The 22,502-nt window shown below is 40.5% G+C and overlaps 1 pseudogene; it reads left to right on the top strand.

The window, feature by feature from the left end:
- The window catches only part of LOC127623567 (laminin subunit alpha-2-like), a 241,100-nt pseudogene that overhangs the window by 144,055 nt on the left and 74,543 nt on the right, over positions 1-22,502 (top strand).

Here is a 22,502-nt window from a genome sequence, read left to right as displayed (position 1 = left end):
TTTTTTTTTCTCACTGGATTTTGAGCAGTGTGAAGCCTCAGATATGTTCTCACAGGATGTTGTGTAGATAATGTTATGAACTAAGATACATACACACACCTCTCCATAGCTATTTGCAATGCAAGTGCAAAATTTGGCCCCTTTACAACGTACAATTCCTACACTCCCATCAAAATGATATACAGTAAGGTCTTCATTATCTGCGAAATAGGATTCACTGTCAACAATTTTTCTTGCTGCTTCTGCTCTAAGGTCTTGAATTGCAAGTCCTTGTTTCTCTGCAATGGTTTGTGAGATAATTAAGTGTTTGCACACAGATCCACAGTGGAATATTTTGCAATCGCAATTATGCATCACCAAGTCAACTCTGTGAGATTGTGTGCTTGTATCGGGTGGAACCAAACACACTCCATTTTCATTTATCTCCACTTTTGCATCCAGGCCTTTTGCAATCATGCAATGGGCAGCATTTGTGGTCTCTTCAGTGTTCGCTCCTTTTACTCATCCAGTGTCTGACAGGTCATCCAGGTAACTGAACAATTAAATCAAAGAACAAGTTGTCAAATGATTTAGACTTTTTAGACATTTGTATAGATTTCATAGGCTATAAACTAATTAAAATAAACAGTGGGGAAAAGACTATTCTAAATAGAGGGAGTGCAGGGGGGGTGGACGACTCTTTGTATACTGTGTTTTATGGGATCGAGTTTCATAACAACCAACAATGCCCTCGGAGCTGACAGACCTCTTTACTAAATGTTTTCATTAGTGTGCTTTTTAAAGGAATTGACAATTATAAGGCTATAGAGAATAGCTAATGTTTATACTAGAGCTTCCTGTATCCAAACAAGTTGATAATGGCAACAGGTTGTGGCCAGAGGTAATATATATGCAATATATAATCAGGGTACCACAACTTGGTCACATGATTTCTGTAATTACAATTTAGCACCATAACAAAAGTAATAAAATTAACTTATATTTACCTGTAATATTTTTGGACATCACCACACAGCAAGCGAAGAAGCTGAAGAATCCTGCTATTCATCCTTCCCTTAAGAAACTGGTATTTCATTGTGAGAAAAAATCTGTGTACAAAAGATAAAACATTTATAACATCCTTAAATATAATGTAAATAACATGATATTCATTACAAATATTCATTTAGTAATTTGAGGGTCAAGGTGTTATAATTCTAATAGTTGACCTCTCTGCCTTGTTGTTGGTTTCGCAGTTGTGGTGATAGAATGTCCTTCCAAAATTGGACCACAAATCTCCCAAACAAATCCACTGATTCTTGAGGTAGGTCGATACATGTGAACTGCCCAGACAGGTATCAAGCTCTTCGCACTTTCTAGCTGACATGCTGTTAAACTCTTCTTCCTGTAAAAAAAACAACACAACATTGTAAAGTTATGCCACCTTATGTTTACACACATTTAAAGGGGTAGTCCACCCAAAGTTGAAAATTGTCATTTTGTTACGCATGTCATAATTTACTCACCCTCATGTCACTCCAAACCTATATGACTTTGTTTCTGCAGTAGAACACAATAGATATTTTGAAGATATTAAGATATTTTGAATAATGTTTCTGAGTTTGTTTGTTTTTATGTAATAAAACTTAATTGAGTCCAATACAACATTATACCCCATTGACTTCCATATACTATTGGCGGGAAAAAATGAAACATTCTACTGCAAAAGAAAATAGATAAAATGAATTGGAATGACATGAGGATGAGTAAAGAGTGATAAATTGCCTTTTAAAAATAATGTTCCCACACTTTTAACACAAAAAATTTAAACAAAATATAAACTTGACCAATCCTATTAAAATCCATAGTATACAATTCAAGATTTATTTTCATTATTGAAATGATTTCTAGAGAATAAAGTGATTTATAATATACAAATATTACCGTTAAACAGGATTTCATTGACACCATTGCTTGAATCACAATATTTCGTTGATTCACTGACAAGTTTCCTCCATCTCTTCTAACCATCCACCTATGCATGGCCTACAAAAACATTTGAAAGCTAGTCAAGACATTTTTATATGACCTTTTAAATCAAATTTTAGTTTTAAAATGAATAGGTCTATGACAAGTGATCATTTCCTTTAATTAGCAGTATTGAGTTAAAATAAAGGCCCAAGATAAAGGGAAGGAAATCCAGTAGGATATACCTACCTGGAGTACATGAAACCAGCAAAGAAGAATCTTGGCTGTAGGAAAAACTCTTCTTATAGCATTGAGTTCCTTAAGGTCACGGTCAATCATTATCGACCTACATGATAAGGAATTAAGAAGGAATTAAGATCTACATCTGTAGTTTGTCAAAATGAACAGCTTGTGTAAAAAAGTAGTTTACAATTTGCTGTCTTTATGCAAGTTTTTTACTTTTACTAGAAATCCAGGGTTGTGTTCTGCAAGCTTTTCCAAGCAGAGAGCAAGTATGTCCTTTGCTTTTCCCACTTGCTTTAGTTGATCTTTCACATGCAAAGTAAAAGTAGTCTTTATGAGTAGACACAGGGGACCTGAAGATGCTTTTTGTTTCCTCTTCCAGTTTCTTAATGTAACCCTGCATGAAATACGTCTCCTCCCCAGAAAAAGGTATGACCTCCTGAATGACTCGATCCTTTACTTTCTTTACCTTTCGCCTTATCCCTTCAAGCCAAATATTCTCCATTAACCTGCAAAAGTAAAGGTACGAAATTCAAGTTATAAATACAAGCACGTCTTTGTACAGAACAATAACACTGACAAAAAGCAGCGACATGAACCTATTGAGTACTCCTGCCCTGAGATCAGCTCGTAGTTCACTAACAATAACACAGTGATATGAACCTATTGAGAACTCCTGCCCTGAGAGCAGCTCGTGGTTCACTAAAAATAACACAGCTCGTAGTTCACTAACAATAAGACAGCGAAATGTACCTATTGAGTACTCCTGCCCTGAGAGCAGCGCGTAGTTCACTAACAATAACACAGCGGTTTGAACCTATTGAGTACTCCTGCCCTAAGAGCAGCTCGTAGTTCACTAAAAATAACACAGCTCGTAGTTCACTATCAATAACGCAGCGAAATGAACCTATTGAGTACTCCTGCCCTGAGAGCAGCTCGTTCACTATCAATAACACAGTGATATGAACCTATTGAGATTCCTGCGCTGAGAGCAGCGCGTAGTTCACTAACAATAACACAGTGATATGAACCTATTGAGATTCCTGCCCTGAGAGCAGAGCTAGGGCGGGAGATATAACAGTTATCAATTTTACCGTCGAAATGCCACGGAGATTTGAACGACTTCTGTTGTCGCATCAACTTCACAGACAGCGAGCTACGTAGCATTGGGAAAGCATGTTTTACAAAAGTTACTCAATATTGCAGATTTGTACCGGTCAACTGATGAAACAGTCAAATTAAAATGCATACAATCCAATATTTAGACTATGATTATTAGTTATGTGCATGTACGCTAATTATCTTAGTAAACGTTAGAGGATGTTACATTTAAAAAAAAATATGTAGTAAATTCACTTACCTAGCAAAAAATGCGTTCTCCCACAGGTATTGTCTTGTATTCCCGAGTCTGACTGATTCCCGTCTTGACCCCGCCTTTGCTTCATTTTCATTGGTTGAAGCTGTAAACCAATCATTTTCCTTTCTGCCCTCAGAACATTTTTGAGTAAGTAAAACTCCTATCTGCATGTGTATCACTCCGCTTGTGTTCTAAACTAAAGTGTATCTGTTAGGAGTTACTGTCTTTTATTTTTGAAATGACATATGTTAGCCAGCAGGTGATGGCAAAAGATCATTTTTGTGTGTAATATGAGCCAGTTGGTGATGTAAAATTAATACGTTAGTCATTGTTTACATAGAACAGCACTCCATGATCACTGGTATTACCACTACATTACTTAAACTAGGACATTGTTTTAAACAGCTTTAAATGAACAATTTCAGGATTAAGGCTCATCACAGATGAGAGACTGTTTGATTACAGAACTCGAGGCACTTACCGACATTCCACATAAGATAAACACTGTTTAAAATGGTGGAGGACATCGCTGTTTCTATAGTGAATGACTCTTGCATGGCTACCACGAAATAGGGAGAATTATCCCCGCTTGGACGCTATTTTTCCACTGAGAAAGCTGACCTTCAGAACGCTGACAGCATCGCTGCTTGAAAGTCGCAACAGATGATTCCACACACTCCTTCTCTCTCTATCTCTCTCTCTCTCTCTCTCTCTCTCTCACACACACATACACACACGCACGCACGCACACACCCATCAATCCATCCTTGTTTATCCAATAACTTGTAACTTGTAGAAACAGCACAAGCCGTGATACTATTTCTGAAGTGAACTTTTTGAATTTCTAATGAAGGCTTGAACGCATCATTTGTTTTGAACCAACAGCGGCAGATTCTGTTCTGTAAGAAAGTAGTTCCATGCACAAATGCGTTTTCATGACCATACTCGTTTTTTTCTATTTTTTTTTTATATACTTGTTCATTGAACTGTTGTACATTAGCAATATCACACTCGCAATCGTGCTATATGTCCCTAAATCAGTACTGCTGCCGAATCACAGCAGTGCTGATGTAGGGCCATATTGCACTCTTGCTCGTGTAATATTACTTAAATATATTTACATTTACATTTACATTTATTCATTTGGCAGACGCTTTTATCCAAAGCGACTTACAAAAGAGGAAGAACATCAGCGAATCATCTTAGGGAGACAGTGGTACAAAAAGTGCCATATTACAAAGTTTCACTATCATCATAATAGTATACAAAACAGATTTAAGTGCAAAAAGAAATATATATATATATATATATATATATATATATATATATATTTATTTATTTTTTTTTTTTATTGACCGGTTAAGTGCTTTTGGAAAAGATGTGTTTTTAGCCGTTTTTTGAAGATAGAGAGTGAGTTAGCTTCCCGGACTGAGTTGGGAAGGTCATTCCACCACCGTGGTATAATGAAACTGAAAGTCCGGGAAAGTGTTTTGGTGCCTCTTTGTTTTGGTACGACAAGGCGACGTTCCTTAGCCGACCGCAGGCTTCTGGTGGGAACGTAGCTCTGCATAAATGTTTTAAGGTATGCTGGAGCAGACCCAGTGACTGTTTTATATGCCAGCATCAGGGCCTTGAATTTAAAACGGGCATGAACCGGCAGCCAGTGGAGAGAGACAAAGACTGGTGTAACATGTGCTCTCTTAGGCTCATTAAAGACCAGTCGTGCTGTTGCATTCTGGATCATTTGGAGAGGTCTAATAGCACATGCAGGAAGGCCTGCAATGAGAGCGTTACAGTAGTCCAGTCTAGTTATGACAAGGGACTGAACGAGCAGTTGTGTGGCATGTACAGAGAGGAAGGGTCTTATCATCCTGATATTGTAGAGTATAAATCTACAAGATCTTGCAGTTTTTGAAATGTGGTCTGTGAAATTTAGCTCATCATCAATGGTTACCCCTAGATTTCTGACCGTTTTGGAAGGCGAAACTGTAGTTGGACCCAGCTGCACGGTGATGTTGTGTTCAACAGCCGGGTTGGCTGGAAAGACAAGGAGTTCGGTCTTGGCAGGGTTGAGTTGAAGGTGGTGTTCCTTCATCCAGGCCGAGATGTCTGCCAGACAGGCAGCGATTCGAACGGTCACTGTGGTGTCGTTGGGCTGGAAAGACAAGTAGAGTTGCGTGTCATCAGCGTAGCAGTGGTAAGAGAAACCATGTGACTGGATGATGGGTCCCAGTGATGTTGTGTATATGGAGAAGAGAAGTATTTATTTATAAATATAAAACATATATACTGTGTGTGTGTGTGTGTTTTGTCTTGTAAAAAATACAATAAATCTTTTTAAACAATTGTGGAATCATGGACTCAAAATCATGGACTCAAAGATTATATTTCTAAAAACTGAACACGTGTTTTAAACTACGTTTTACATTTGTATCACCTTGGACAACCTTATTTGTCAATGACTAATGGAATAATAATATAAGTACTTTTAATACAAGCTTCATATTTTTGCTTGTATTGTATTTATCTTTTCATGTCTTTTTCACACCTTTACTACCTTCGCAGGCAATCTTAATAAGAGGTTAAATCGAGCACTGCTTTCTGTCCATGGTGAAAGCCGCACTCTCTGCTTTTTGGTGGGGTTTTTTCTATCTTTTTTACTCTCACTATCGCTCGTGGCATATCAAACACTCATAATAGGCTGCCAGTAGCTGTTTCAAACTCTGTGTTAAATTTCACGCTTGATAAATCCTGCTCCCCCCAGTTTCCGCCTCGCTCGCGTTTAATCTAGAGAGACAGCAAGAGAAAGAGAGAGTTGCTCGGGGACATGGCTACTTCCAAGTGTGCTTCCTCAGAATACAGGTGAAACTCGAAAAATTAGAATATCTTGCAAAAGTTCATTCATTTCAGTAATTCAACTTAAAAGGTGAAACTAATATATTATATAGACTCATTACAAGCAAAGTAAGATATTTCAAGCCTTTATTTGATATAATTTTGATGATTATGGCTTACAGCTTATGAAAACCCCCAATTCAGAATCTCAGAAAATTAGAATATTACATGAAATCAATATAAAAAAAAATGATTTTAAATACAGAAATGTCGGCCCTCTGAAAAGTACAATCATGTATATGTACTCAGTACTTGGTTTGGGCCCCTTTTGCATTAATTACTGCCTCAATGCGGCGTGGCATGGATGCTATCAGCCTGTGGCACTGCTGAGGTGTTATGGAAGACCAAGATGCTTCAATAGCGGCCTTCAGCTCTTCTGCATTGTTTGGTCTCATGTCTCTCATCTTTCTCTTGGCAATGCCCCATAGATTCTCTATGGGGTTCAGGTCAGGCGAGTTTGCTGGCCAATCAAGCACAGTAATACCATGGTCATTGAACCAGGTTTTGGTACTTTTGGCAGTGTGGGCAGGTGCCAAGTCCTGCTGGAAAATGAAGTCAGCATCTCCATAAAGCTTGTCTGCTGAAGGAAGCATGAAGTGCTCTAAAATGTCCCGGTAGACGGCTGCGTTGACTCTGGACTTAATAAAGCACAGTGGACCAACACCAGCCGATGACATGGCTCCCCAAACCAACACATACTGTGGAAACTTCACACTGGACTTCAAGCATCTTGGATTGTGTGCCTCTCCATTCTTCCTCCAGACTCTGGGACCTTGGTTTCCAAATGAGATGCAAAATTTGCTCTCATCAGAAAAGAGGACTTTGGACCACTGAGCAACAGACCAGTTCTTTTTTTCTTTAGCCCAGGTAAGACGTTTGACATTTGAAGCCCATGTCCAGGACCCGTCTGTGTGTGGTGGCTCTTGATGCAGTAACTCCAGCCTCAGTCCACTCCTTGTGAAGCTCCCCACACATTTGAATGGCCTTTTCCTGACAATCCTCTCCAGGCTACGGTCATCCCTGCTGCTTGTGCACCTTTTTCTTCCACACTTTTCCCTTCCACTTAACTTTCTATTAATGTGCTTTGATACAGCACTTTGAGAACATCCAACTTCTTTTGCAATTACCTTTTGAGGCTTTCCCTCCTTGTGGAGGGTGTCAATGATGGTTTTCTGCACAACTGTCAGGTCAGCAGTCTTCCCCATGATTGTGAATTCAACTGAACCAGACTGAGAGACCATTTAAAGGCTCAGGAACCCTTTGCAGGTGTTTAGCTGATTAGAGTGTGACACTTTGAGCCTACAATACTGAACTTTTCACAATATTCTAATTTTCTGATATTCTGAATTTGGGGTTTTCATAAGCTGTAAGCCATAATCATCAAAATTATATCAAATAAAGGCTTGAAATATCTTACTTTGCTTGTAATGAGTCTATATAATATATTAGTTTCACCTTTTAAGTTGAATTACTGAAATTAATGAACTTTTGCACGATATTCTAATTTTTCGAGTTTCACCTGTAGGTAGATGATGATGAGGGAGGAATATTGGATGAGTGGAAGTGATGTTGTGATAGGGGAGAAGGGGAGACAAAAGGCATTCTTGCCTCAGGATCTGTCCATCCTTGGCCGTTAACATGCTTGTCCTTGTTCACACACACGATGCTGTATATGCATGCCGCAAACACTGGCGGAACAATGTAAGTGACCTGTGATGTGTTGCGTCACATAGTGGTGCAACGGCTTGAGTCTGTCTACTCTGGAAACTCTATGTTATCTCTGAATATTCACTAACACAGACCAAACATGCATTGCTAACAAGTTTCTACATAAAGACTACAGTGGCCATCTGCTTAACACACTTAATTTGACAAGTGTATAAACCGTTAATGGAACAGACAACCATTGCAGTCCTTATATACAGCCGCCATGTGTCAAGTTAGAGGTAGTTTGAAAACACATCTGGAGACCCCTACATTGGCAGTTGCACTCCGTCCAGCTGTGTTTGATGGTAAGAACATGTCCTCATCTCGTCTGTCTGTTCTCAGTAAGTGTGTTTGATGGTACGAACGTGTCCTCATCTCATCTGTCTGCTGTCAGTAAGTGTGTTTGATGGTAAGAACGCGTCCTCATCTCGTGTGTCTGCTGTCAGTAAGTGTGTTTGATGGTAAGAACGCGTCCTCGTCTCATGTGTCTGCTGTCAGTAAGTGTGTTTGATGGTAAGAACGCGTCCTCGTCTCGTGTGTCTGCTGTCAGTAAGTGTGTTTGATGGTAAGAACGTGTCCTCATCTCGTGTGTCTGCCATCAGTAAGTGTGTTTGATGGTAAGAACACGTCTTCGTCTCGTCTGTCTGTGGTCAGTAAGTGTGTTTGATGGTAAGAACACATCCTCATCTCGTGTGTCTTCTGTCAGTAAGTGTGTTTGATGGTAAGAACGTGTCCTCGTCTCATGTGTCTGCTGTCAGTAAGTGTGTTTGATGGTAAGAACACGTCTTCGTCTCGTCTGTCTGTGGTCAGTAAGTGTGTTTGATGGTAAGAACACGTCCTCATCTCGTGTGTCTTCTGTCAGTAAGTGTGTTTGATGGTAAGAACATGTCCTCATCTCGTCTGTCTGTGGTCAGTATGTGTGTTTGATGGAAAGAACATGTCCTCGTCTCGTGTGTCTGCTGTCAGTATGTGTGTTTGATGGTAAGAACATGTCCTCATCTCGTCTGTCTGTTGTCAGTATGTGTGTTAGATGGTAAGAACGTGTCCTTGTCTCATGTGTCTGCTGTCAGTAAGTGTGTTTGATGGTAAGAACGTGTCCTCATCTCATGTGTCTGCTGTCAGTAAGTGTGTTTGATGGTAAGAACACGTCCTCATCTCGTCTGTCTGTTGTCAGTAAGTGTGTTTGATGTTAAGAACACGTCCTCGTCTCCTGTGTCTGCTGTCAGTAAGTGTGTTTGATGGTAAGAACACGTCCTCATCTCGTGTGTCTGCTGTCAGTAAGTGTGTTTGATGGTAAGAACACGTCCTCGTCTCCTGTGTCTACTGTCAGTAAGTGTGTTTGATGGTAAGAACACGTCCTCGTCTAGTGTGTCTGCCATCAGTAAGTGTGTTTGATGGTAAGAACACGTCCTCGTCTCATGTGTCTGCCATCAGTAAGTGTGTTTGATGGTAAGAACGCGTCCTCGTCTCATGTGTCTGCTGTCAATAAATGTGTTTGATGGTAAGAACACGTCCTCATCTCATCTGTCTGCCATCAGTAAGTGTGTTTGATAGTAAGAACATGTCCTCATCTCGTCTGTCTGTTGTCAGTATGTGTGTTTGATGGTAAGAATGTGTCCTCGTCTCATGTGTCTGCTGTCAGTAAGTGTGTTTGATGGTAAGAACGCGTCCTCGTCTCGTGTGTCTGCTGTCAGTAAGTGTGTTTGATGGTAAGAACACGTCCTCGTCTTGTGTGTCTGCCGTCAGTAAGTGTGTTTGATGGTAAGAACACGTCCTCGTCTCGTGTGTCTGCTGTCAGTATGTGTGTTTGATGGTAAGAACGCGTCCTCATCTCGTGTGTCTGCTGTCAGTAAGTGTGTTTGATGGTAAGAACGCGTCCTCGTCTCATGTGTCTGCTGTCAGTAAGTGTGTTTGATGGTAAGAACGCGTCCTCGTCTCGTGTGTCTGCTGTCAGTAAGTGTGTTTGATGGTAAGAACGTGTCCTCATCTCGTGTGTCTGCCGTCAGTAAGTGTGTTTGATGGTAAGAACACGTCTTCGTCTCGTCTGTCTGTGGTCAGTAAGTGTGTTTGATGGTAAGAACACATCCTCATCTCGTGTGTCTTCTGTCAGTAAGTGTGTTTGATGGTAAGAACGTGTCCTCGTCTCATGTGTCTGCTGTCAGTAAGTGTGTTTGATGGTAAGAACACGTCTTCGTCTCGTCTGTCTGTGGTCAGTAAGTGTGTTTGATGGTAAGAACACGTCCTCATCTCGTGTGTCTTCTGTCAGTAAGTGTGTTTGATGGTAAGAACATGTCCTCATCTCGTCTGTCTGTTGTCAGTATGTGTGTCTGATGGAAAGAACATGTCCTCGTCTCGTGTGTCTGCTGTCAGTATGTGTGTTTGATGGTAAGAACATGTCCTCATCTCGTCTGTCTGTTGTCAGTATGTGTGTTAGATGGTAAGAACGTGTCCTTGTCTCATGTGTCTGCTGTCAGTAAGTGTGTTTGATGGTAAGAACGTGTCCTCGTCTCATGTGTCTGCTGTCAGTAAGTGTGTTTGATGGTAAGAACACGTCCTCATCTCGTCTGTCTGTTGTCAGTAAGTGTGTTTGATGTTAAGAACACGTCCTCGTCTCCTGTGTCTGCTGTCAGTAAGTGTGTTTGATGGTAAGAACACGTCCTCATCTCGTGTGTCTGCTGTCAGTAAGTGTGTTTGATGGTAAGAACACGTCCTCGTCTCCTGTGTCTACTGTCAGTAAGTGTGTTTGATGGTAAGAACACGTCCTCGTCTCGTGTGTCTGCCATCAGTAAGTGTGTTTGATGGTAAGAACACGTCCTCGTCTCATGTGTCTGCCATCAGTAAGTGTGTTTGATGGTGAGAACACGTCCTCGTCTCGTCTGTCTGTGGTCAATAAGTGGTAAAAAGTGCATGTATTCACATTTTTGAAGCCAGGTTCAAATACAATTTGTGAAACTAAAACTAACTTAAACGTATTAATGCAAAGTGATTCAGCGTATGTGTGGATTACCACGCCAACTTCAGTGTAATTATGGCTGGTGGCTAGTATCAAGTCTGCATGTGCAATACATTTTTTTTATAAAGAATTAAAGGAATCAATAAATTACTGCCTTTGCATGATTAATAGGTAATTATCTAATCCATAAATGTAAATGTAATCTAATTATAAGAATTTAAAAATGTAATTTAATTTAATTTCAAGTACTTGATTATTTTAATCTGATTATGTAATACAGAATACATATAGTCAGTTACTACACAGCATTGTATATAATTTATTTGTGGGTGTGTGAGTGTATATATATGTATATATATATATATATATATATATATATATATATATATATATATATATATGTAGCTGCGGCCAGTGCATTTTAATTCTAGGCCATCAGTGTGATTCATGCCATTAAGAAAACACAGATTACAATGATACATTATGTGGCAGTCAACTAATAATACCAATTGATATTTTAAAAACATGCCCATGCATGAAAGCCAGAACCAAGGAGGTCTAATTCCAAATAAAAGCTCTCTAATAATATTTGCAATTTAAATGTAGCTTGCAATAAATTTTGTTTCATCAGGGTACACGGTTACTTTTCAAAACTTGATCCGACACTGAATGCTCCAGCAGCCTAATTTACACTCAGAAAATTCCTGATGTTGCTGTAACAATGAAAAAAGTACTTATCAATTTACTTGAAGTGAAAATAAGTCCTTTCCTATTTAAGTAATCAATCGCACGATCATGCAGATCATCTCGTGTTTTTAAATCCATAAGGATCTCTTTCTCAATGGTGACAGCGGCAAGGATGACAGCCGACTCGTCAGCAAGATCTCACACTCTTCACTTTCAAATTACATCACTTAAAGCATGATTGTGTCACACAAGCTAGAAGGCCTCAACAGGGTCATATCCTAAAGACCACACCCACCAAGAACAAATAAATCAATCTGATTGGCTGATGATTTTGACAATCTGACTTTAGTTGCTCATTCATTTGCACTGTTGAGGAATTCTGTGGCCTGGCGGGGTGGAGCTCAGAGTCACGCTGCTTCGGGCATGTGATTTATGAAACAGTTGTCACACTTTGCTTGCAATCATCAAGGAATAACTTCTGAATGGATAAACTTTTAATTTTCCTCTATTTGTTTGTAGATTATTTAAGAGTGGAAAGAGATTAAAAATACATATGCAAAAAGGTGATTGAGAATGAATCTTATTTATTTGGCATGTTACGCCAGCAGAGAAGGATTTGCTGGCCCTGTGAAATCACCACTGTATATATATATATATATATACATTTTTTGAGTCTTTTAAAACATTTGCTTAAATAGTTACGATTTCTTTAAGAAAATGCATCATGTAACACTGAAGATTCTTTCTTTTGACAACTGTTAAAATTTGTGTTTGTGTGTTTTGTAGCATGTGACGACTACTGCGTGGGCCTCTTGATCCGCGACATGGAGCGTCTACTCCGTTTGATTGGCAGTGTCAATCTCACTCTGCCTCTCCCCCTGCCGTATAAAGTGTGCTATCAATTCGAGAACATGACTGAGGAGCTCAAGGTGAGATTGAGGAACAGAGCTCTGCTCCTTACTAGCTAATAACTGTGAAGGGGAATATAGGGGCTCGGAGAGGACCATTTTTATATTAGGTGGCCCAAGAAAGTGTTCTAAGTCCTAGCCTGGAAACAATTCTCATAAGTGAGATGTTAATTCAGTAACCTCATGATGGATTCAGTGAAGAATTTGTTAGAATGATTCAAATTGATCATTTGGGATTTTCAACGTGCAGGATACAATCATTTCCTGTTATGTCACCTCTTGGATCACCAGTATGCCTGCAGTTACATGGCCAGTTCAACTCACGAGCTCTAATTCAGAAGAACTGAAGCTCTAATCACATCAAGCGAACTGATCGACTGCTGGCTTGCATGTATATTTGTGTTGTTTATAAATACTTAATAGAAAACAGTATAGCACTGCAGTGCTCACTGATTATTTATAGATCTTCTGAAATTGTTCATCAAATAATTCATAATTCAGTGATTTTAAAGAAACCTTGAAGGCTGTAGACTAAATGAGATTCCTTTCGTTTACTTGGTGACACAACTATACCCATCAGTCATACATATACGATTAATATATCCCTTTTCTTGTTCTGTCTTTTGCAGCACATGATTTCACCACAGAGGGCGCCAGAGAGGCTGCAACAGCTGGCCGACAGTAACCTGAGCAACCTGGTCACCTAGATGGACGAACTGCTCAGCAGGGTGGGTCATGCATACTCGTGCACTCTCACGTACACTCGGTGGGTCTTGTTCACTAAAAATTGCAAGTTGCCTGCTCATGCGCACAGAAAATGTTCTCACACAAAAGTTTTGGTGTGTGCGCACAAACTTGTTCTGACGCTCATTCTAATGTTAATGAATCCTGATTATTCTAAAGGTGTCAGAGTGTTGCTACAGTTAGTAATTTGCATAAAACATTCCCAATCGATCACCATATAAGGGTTTTAAAATGTTACTGAGGGGTCACTTAGTTATACAATATAATCATTTAAAAGTTGGTTCTAAAATATATCCTAAATGTATGCTCTATTTCTGTGGCCGCACGAAGCACAGTGCTATGTGCAACGACCATGCACATCATCTTATCTCATTTTCATGAGAGTGCTAATACTAAGCACAATTTTCGTGCCAAATGGGTGTGAGTGTTTGCACTATCTGTGGGTGTATGCGCACAAACTGTGAGTTTATTGTATGTTAATGAATTGACGCAAAGCACAATTTGGTATTTTCCAAGAAAATTTCTACTGAGATGTTTCAGTAGCACGTCTGTTTTATGCACAAAGTCTAAAATCAGTTTCTACATTTGCAGTTTGGAGATTCCACCAGCAGGTGGTTAATAAAGTTCATGTCCAAACTGCAAATATAGTGAAACATAAAAATGATGTCCATCACGATCACTGTTGAAGCCGTTATATGAAACAAACATTTATGACATTTGTGTTAAACTATAACGTATAGGTCATGGTTTATTTTTCTATTATTATCATTATTATTATGTTTATATTTGCAATCGTATTTATGATCTAATTTGTATTGGTGGTTTTACACCTGTTGTCAGAGAGTGATTTTTAAGTCACTGCAAAAGGGGCCAGTGCAAGAAGTTGAAGAGGGTAAAATGTTTGCATTTGGGGAGGTGTGTTTGTATCTCTGGTTCTTGACAGGGAATGGACTGTATAATAGGATGCAGATAGTACAATAACTGGAGAAGAACCTCAGAATTACACAGCATTTAACCCAGCACTTTAGCGCTTTGTGCGTGCAATTCCACCAAACCCACCTGCCCACCTAGACACGAAATTACCAAAACTTCATGGTCATGCTCACTGCCTTTTCATGTACTTAAAGCATAGCGCTGCACATAGCACTGTTAAAATAGGGCCCAATATGTCAGTTAAAACTTTTCATAATGCATTATGAATTATGGTAAAGATGCGTGAAAAATGTTCACGCACAGGTTTTACAAACAAATACATGTACATGTATGATTAGTGAATGGGACACACTGTCATATGTCCACACAAGTACCACAGTCTGCCACTGGCACATATCAGCTGATGTAAACAAAGAATATAAGGCAAATTATTGTAAAAGATACATTTTGGCTGGTTTATAGGAATTTAGACTAACATTTGAGAGCACTGGCACCTGTGCCACCAAGTCCTAGAGATGGTGGCACTAGCACCTGATTTGGTAGCACCCGGTCAAAAAGGTTTAAAAATTACAGACAAAAACAGTGATAATATTATTGCATTGCATTGCAAAGGTTGCATATTTTGTGCACATATGAAAGTAAATAGGATGGAGATTTTACCTTACCACTATTAAGAACTGTACCATTTGTAAAAATGTATTTTATATACACCTTATTTACATAGTGCTAAATTGATATATTCTGACCTTTTATGATGGTTTACATGTAACCCTGAATTTTATAAACAAGGTTTAAAGTTTAGTGCAACAGAATTATCACATAAATCTTGATTTAATTTAGGTTCAAGATTGATCTGCCCCTGCGCTGTCCAATAAGCTGTGCTGTTAATTGATCCGGGTAGGGGATTGCGCTGTTTTGTTCCGCTTTTGAGCATTTTATATTTTAAGTTTTGCATATGCAACAAAAAACGTCTAGGTTACGTATGTAACCTCCATTCCCCGATGGAGGGAACGAGACGTTGTGTCAGAGAAGCGACACTAGGGGTCTCTCTTGAGCACCGATATTCACCTCTGGACTATGAAAAAAGGCCAATGAGAGTTGGCAACCAGTATTTGCATGTCCCGCCCCCGGACATACGGGTATTTAAGCGGCGCAAATACAGGAGTTCATTCAGGATTTTTCTGAGGAGCCGGAAATGGTCCGGCCACAACAGTGGCTCGGCTCAGCGACGTGGCAGGGGAGACACAACGTCTCGTTCTCTCCATCGGGGAACGGAGGTTACATACGTAACCTAGACGTTCCCCTTCTGTCGCTCTCTCCACGTTGTGTCAGAGAAGCGACACTAGGGGTCCACTTATAAAAGTGCCATGCGCTGAGCCATGTACATGAACTGCTGATACAGGAGCGAGCAGGTATTCTTACGTGCAGGACGACCAACTATATCAGGCTGCACGTACTCTTCCCCAGTGCCCCATTTAAGCCATCAGGATTCCTTATCGTTACCCTGGAGGGGGGAACAAGGTGCTGGCCGCCAACCTGGGAACGGGCCAAGCCTGGCCGGGCCTCTTTTTTCTCTATGTTTCTCGCATAGAGCAACTAAGGCCGGGGCCCTTACACGCATTGAGGGAAGGGGGTCTTAGCCCTTATTCAGGGTGGAGAAGACCCTGCGGAGGCCACGCCTACCCGAGAGGGGAGGCAAGTTTAAGTGGCAAAACCACCGGAGGCCTGATTAGGGCCTATGTGGAAAAGTCGGTGCGGTGGTGGATCCAGCCTCATAGAGGGGGGAACATACAGCACGGCAACCGAGGCAGCCATGACTGCCTAAGGGAAACACGGGAGTCAGCTCGCCAGAGGGGACAGAACCGTGGTGTTACACACAGGGTAGTCCGAAGGAGGCCTTACCTGTGGAGCACCTATACCAGTACAGGGTAGCTTGCGGTACCCGCAGTGGCTTGGGTCAGCGAGTTCCTCCGCTGAACTGCGACCCACGAGGGCTAGGGAGGAATCAACCAGTGTCCCAAACCTGACATCTCCTGGGAATGAAGGCGCACTGTTATCCAGTTGCAACCATCTTTGTTGCAATTGGATTCTTTCACAAAATGTAGTCACACATGAAAAATCATCACAAAATATGATTTAAAGACAATTAAGTCACAGTCTGGAGACCTGATTGACTGGATACTGCTTTATAATTAATGTAATTAATAATATATAGTTAGTATAGATTACTAGATATTTACAGTTTATATATATGGATTCTCTAGATATGGCTTGGTTCCATCCCTTTAAGCTTAAGTTGGCCTGGGTAACCCAGCAAGTTTTGACGCTGAGAACCACTCCTGGAGTCATGAGTTTGAATCCAGGAATCCAGCCAGGTCTCCTAAGCAACCAAATTGGCTCGGTAGCTAGGGAGGGTAGAGTCACATGGGGTAAACTCCTTGTGGTCATGATTAGTGGTTCTCGCTCTCAATGGGGCATGTGGTAAGTTGTGTGTGGATCGCGGAGAATAGCATGAGTCTCCACATGCTGTGAGTCTCCATGGTGTCATGCACAATGAGCCATGTGATAAGACGTGCGGATTGGCGGTCTCAGAAGCGGAGGCAACTGAGATTTTTCCTCCGCCGCCCAGATTGAAGTGAGTAATCGTGCCACCACGAGGACCTACTAATTAGTGGGAATTGGGAATTCCAAAATTCGGGAGAAAAGGGGACAAAATGTAAGCTTAAGGCAGTTTTTTACCTTTTTATTGCCTTATAGACAGAAATAATATGCAGAAAAGTAATAGCACACTTCTACTGAACAAGCTAAATTAAATGAGGTACAGTATTATTCATGTCTGTAGCACAAACAGTGCGAGATGAGTTACACACCCAAATTTTATAATTAAGGCGAGGGGTTAGTTCAAATGCCAAATTATGAAAAACAGTTATTGTTAAGTTTGGCTTAGCAACTGTCTCAACTGTTAGTAAAACTGAGTAATATATTAGCCCATTAACTTAATTGGTTACTTTAGTGTCTGGGATCCTTATGAACACAGACCTTTTTTCACTCCCATTCAAGTAGCACTTAAATATGCAGAACAATGAAATAATGGGACATTGTTTTTAATTATGCTTTCTATCAAAAGTGCACCATTCTTTTCTTTGAACCAAAGTGTGTTTGGTTCTAACTCTACTTTGTATATTACATAAGTCATGAATAACTTCTCTGTAAGCTGCTGACCCTGTTGGCTTGTTTTTGTTTTATTACATGAAAAAATGCTAGAACATTAATGTGTGTATTGCTTGAAGTGCTGCTCAGTTCTGTTGAAAGGAACTTTTCATCATCTTCTGAATAGATGTCCTTGTAAACTTGATATATTTAAAGTTAAAAGCGAGAGAAGCAGTCTTTTCATGAAACAAAAGTTCAAGAGACCTCTTACACTCTTTCTCTCTCCTTTTGGTTCATGAAACCTTGACCTTTAAAATATTCTTGCCAAGCTGGAAATACTGTAGGTTATATTTATTTTATATTTGTTCATATTGCACCAGAGATGTCAGATGTTTCAGATTGTTTTATTCTTTGCATGCAGAAAAGGTCAGTTTTTTTCTTATTCATATAACTTGGATGAAGTGTTATGTCGGTGTGAGGCAACTCTATGATTCTCAACTCTGGTGTGTTCAATTAAAAATTGTTGAGTTTTTAATGGTTGTTGTTTTTTAATACATTTAGGCCAATAAAGGGTCTACTGATGGGGAGCAAACAGCAGCGGCTGCAGAGAGAAGCCGCAAAGGAGCAGTGGACATGAAGTGCTATGTGAGGAACACAATCTTGGCTGCTAAACGTACCAGCAAACAATAAACTACAAGTAGGCATTTTCAGTTGGTCCAGGTGATGATTGGATGAGTTTTTAATGGGGTAGAATCTGCTAGTGGGATGGTAGCATAGGTTGAGCTAAGGGTTGGGTAAGGCTGATGTGAGAGTTGGAGTAAGGTTGAGCTGAGGGTTGGGGTGAGATTGCGTTGAGAGTTGGGTGAGGTTGAGCTTAGGTTTATAGAGAGCTGGAACTGAGAGTTGGGTCAAGTTATTTTTATTTGTATAATGATTTTCATAACACATAGAGTTATCATTGTGTAATTGTATTAAATATGATTGTAAATTGTGTAAAAAAATAAATAAATAAATAGTTAAATAATAATTGTATTTATTACCCCAGTGAGCAAGCTGAAGGCAACTGTGGCAAGGAACACAAAACTCCATAATATGTTAGTTAATGGAGAAAAACAACCTTGGGAGAAACTAGACTCACTGTGGGGGCCAGTTCCCCTCTGACTAAACAACATGAATTTAATTTAGTTATTTGTATGCAGTGCAAGTCATGGTTTAAAATTGGTACATTTGTAGTTTAAAAATTGATTTTGTATGAACATATTAATGATTAATGTCTTTGAAGTCCATCCTGGATTAACTGCAGAAATTCACATAGATGCATTGTCCTTTGTTAGTTGGCTGATGAAGGCTTTTGTCAGCTGTTAACTGATAGTCTGTTTATTTCATTTCAAGAGTATAGTCCATCAATAGGCAAAGGTGATGCCGGCAGAGATCAATGAGGTGCATCAATAAAATGTATTGCAGTTTATTGCAGATTATGAGAAATGTTTTTGATAAATTTTTCTGGCTCTGGCAGACCTAACTAAAGCTGGCTAATTTTTAATTGATGGATAAATTACGTGTATGCCTGGCTGAATAGATGAGTCTTTAGTCTAGACTTAAACTGAGAGAGTGTGTCTGCCTCCTGAAAAGTGTTAAGGAGACTATTACATATTTAGGAGCCAAATAGGAAAAGGATCTTCCTCCTTTTGTGGATTTTGATATTCTAGGAACTATTAACAGGCCAGAATTTTGTGATTGTATATGAATGTGATGGAATATAGCATGACAGAAGGTCACTTAAGTACTGTGGAGATATACCATTCAAAGCTTTGTATGTAGTTAACAGAATTTTAAAATGAATACGAAATTTAACAGGTAGCCAATGTAACGAGAACCAAATTAAGTTTATTTAACTTGCAGTACATCCTTGCAGTACATCCTCCCTGTAAAGCATTACAATAATCTAGTCTTGAGGTCATCAGCAACAGAGAACATGTGTTGTAATTTAACAATATTACAAATATTTTGTACAAATATTACAAAATAATTACAAATATTTTTCTGAGGTAGAAGAACGTCTAGGTTACTATTGTAACCTCCGTTCCCTGATGGAGGGAACAAGACATTGTGTCAAAGAACCGACACTAGGGGTCTCTCTTGAGAGCCTTTCATATCTCTGAACTTGAGAAAAGGCCAATGAGACATTGGCAGACAGAATTTGCATGTCCCGCTCCCTGACGTACGGGTATAAAGGGAGGGAAATGTTTCTGTCCATTCAGAATTTTGCCCTGAGGAGCCGAGAATGAGGTTCGGCCATAACAGTGACTAGGTTCAGCGTCGTGGCCGGGAGGATGTCTCGTCGCTCACTTCGACGTTGTGTCTAAGAAGCAACACATGGGGTCCATATTTAATCACGCCATGTGCTGAACCGTGTATGTGCGCTGCTGATGCATTGTGCGTGCCAAAGCGACAGGCCGTGTCAGACTGCACATACCCTTCCCCAACGCCCCATAAAATCGCCATAACCTTCTTGTTCCCGACACCCCGAAGGGGGGGGGGGACAAGGCGACGTGTCAAGCATGGGAGCAAGCAGCACCAGCTGTGCCTTTTTTCTCTCTCTATATTTCTCGCATAGAGTCAAAGCGGCTGGGGCCATCTTAACGCTATCACATGAATCGGGGAAGGCATTCTTTTCCAACTCCTATTCTTTCAGGGGGAAAAGACCCCACTGAGTTCACCACCTGCCCAGGCTGGTGGGAGGTAAAGAGTGGCGGAATACATCACATGGTTGATCACATTCACATTCCACATGGGCCAAATGTAGAAATGTCGTGGTGGTAGATCCTACCTGCTGAGAGGGAGAAGTTGCTACAACAGGGCGACCGGGTAGCAGCGGGGACTGCTCAAGGGAGACATGGGTCCGCTCGAAAGGGGACCTTATTGCGGAAAATCCACACAGGGTGATTAATCCACACAGGAGCTCATCCTGTGGAGCACCTATTCCAGTACATAGTAGTTGCAGTACTCATTGTGGGTCTGGTCGGGGAATTCCTCTGCTGAATTCACGGACCAGAATTCGCGGACCCTCATGGCTAGATGATTCGCGGAATCATCTAGCCATGAGGGGGGGGCGGATGGTTCCAGTCCCGCCACACGCTCACGGTGGTCCAGGCAAGCGGACATCAGGCTCACACTGGAGCGAGCAGACCCGGAGGTGGCAGCCCAGTCGAGTCATCAGCATCAGACGCCACTGTGGCGCTCTCCGATGCAGTGGCGAAATCATCATCCAGCTTGTGGGGTCTGAGGAAGTAAACAGACTGGCCTTGAGGCTAGCCACTCTCACTTCGAGCCCGAACGGAAGCAAACAAGCATGCTGGTTCGTGAGGATTTACCTGGCGAAATCGAGCCTGCTTTATGCCCCAAATTGCCTTCATCGCCAGCAGCACTGGCCCCAATCCCGTAGGAAGGAGGTGCGCACCGCGGGGGGGCGGCTGAAGTTGCTTTCTCTCGTGAGGAAAGAAAGCTGCCACCGCATCGTTTCATGGCTATTTTCTCGCACTGAGAACATGAACCATTCATAAAACGCTACTTCTGTTTGATCGCAGCTCAGGCATGCGAGGCTGCTCTTATGACCGTCAGAAGTGAAGAGAAATTCGACCGCATACAGGAACTACACAGGGGCAGGATGACATCTTTAAAAAGACGCGTCCTGAAAAGGACGTTCAACGCCAGCTGTGTATAGCTCTTTTAGAGAAAATAAACTCTTTTTAGGGAACATAATCTCTTTTAGAAGTGCTGTCAAAGTGCCCAGGGGCAAAGCTGCACTGTTGTGCAGAAAAGGAGAAAGCCGCTGATATGCACCGTAGATCCAACAGCATACACTCTATAGAGATGAAGTGAACAATCTCGTGAATGCAGCTCACTGATCACACAACCGTTCGGCTCCAAAGAAAAATTTCTGAATAAACGGACACATTTCTCTCCCTTTATACCTGTATGTCTGGGGCGGGACATACAAATTCTGTCTGCCAATTTCTCATCGGCCTTTTCTCAAGTTCAGAGATGCGCGAGGCTCTCAAGAGAGACCCCTAGTGTCACTTCTTCAACACTACGTCGGAGTGAGCGACAGACGGGGAATGCTGTTTTACAAACATTGGAAATTAGATTTTCAAAGGACAGATTGGTATCATATATAACACCTAATTTCTTCGCTGTAGAAGATGACGTAACAGTACATCCATCGAGAGTCAAATTATATTTTAGCGGCTTATTTTTAGAGGTTTTTGATCCAATAATTAGTACCTCTGATTTGTTGGAATTTAGTAGAAGGAAATTTCTGGCCATCCAATCTTTGATTTCATTGATATGCTCTGCTAATTATGAGAATTGTGAAATTTTGTTGGGTATCGTAGGCATAACAGTGGAAACTTATTCCACAATTCCTGATAATGTCTCCCAAGGGAAGCATAGATAAGGAGAAAAACAGAGGCCCTAAAGCTGATTCTGTAGCACTCAATACTTAACTTTTGTTTGATTTGACAATTCCTTGTTTACACAGACAAAGTGGTAGCAGTCTGATGAATAGGACCTAAACCATGCTAATGTAAGTCCACTAATGCCAACATAATTCTCCAGCCTAATCAAGTTAATGTCATGACTTGTGGTGTAGAAGGCAGCACTAAAATCTAAAAGTACTAGAAGATATGTAGAAGAAATACTGCCATAATCAGATGATAAGAGCAAGTCATTTGTAACTCTGATAAGTGCAGTCTCTGTACAGTGATGGGGGCTAAATCATGACTGAAATTGTTCATATAATCATATTCTCTGTAGAAATGAAAATAGTTGTGAAGACACTATATTTTCTAGAATTTTCAACATAAATGGGAAATTTGAAATAGGTCTATAATTAGGTAATTCTCCGGGATCAAGCTGTGGCTTCTTAATAAACGGTTTGATAACAGCCATTTTACAGTTTCTTAGAGACATGTCCTAA

Source organism: Xyrauchen texanus, chromosome 30 (assembly GCF_025860055.1).
Source record: "Xyrauchen texanus isolate HMW12.3.18 chromosome 30, RBS_HiC_50CHRs, whole genome shotgun sequence".
In the NCBI taxonomy this organism is placed as follows: domain Eukaryota; kingdom Metazoa; phylum Chordata; class Actinopteri; order Cypriniformes; family Catostomidae; genus Xyrauchen; species Xyrauchen texanus.
This window is presented reverse-complemented; position numbering and strand designations above follow the sequence as displayed.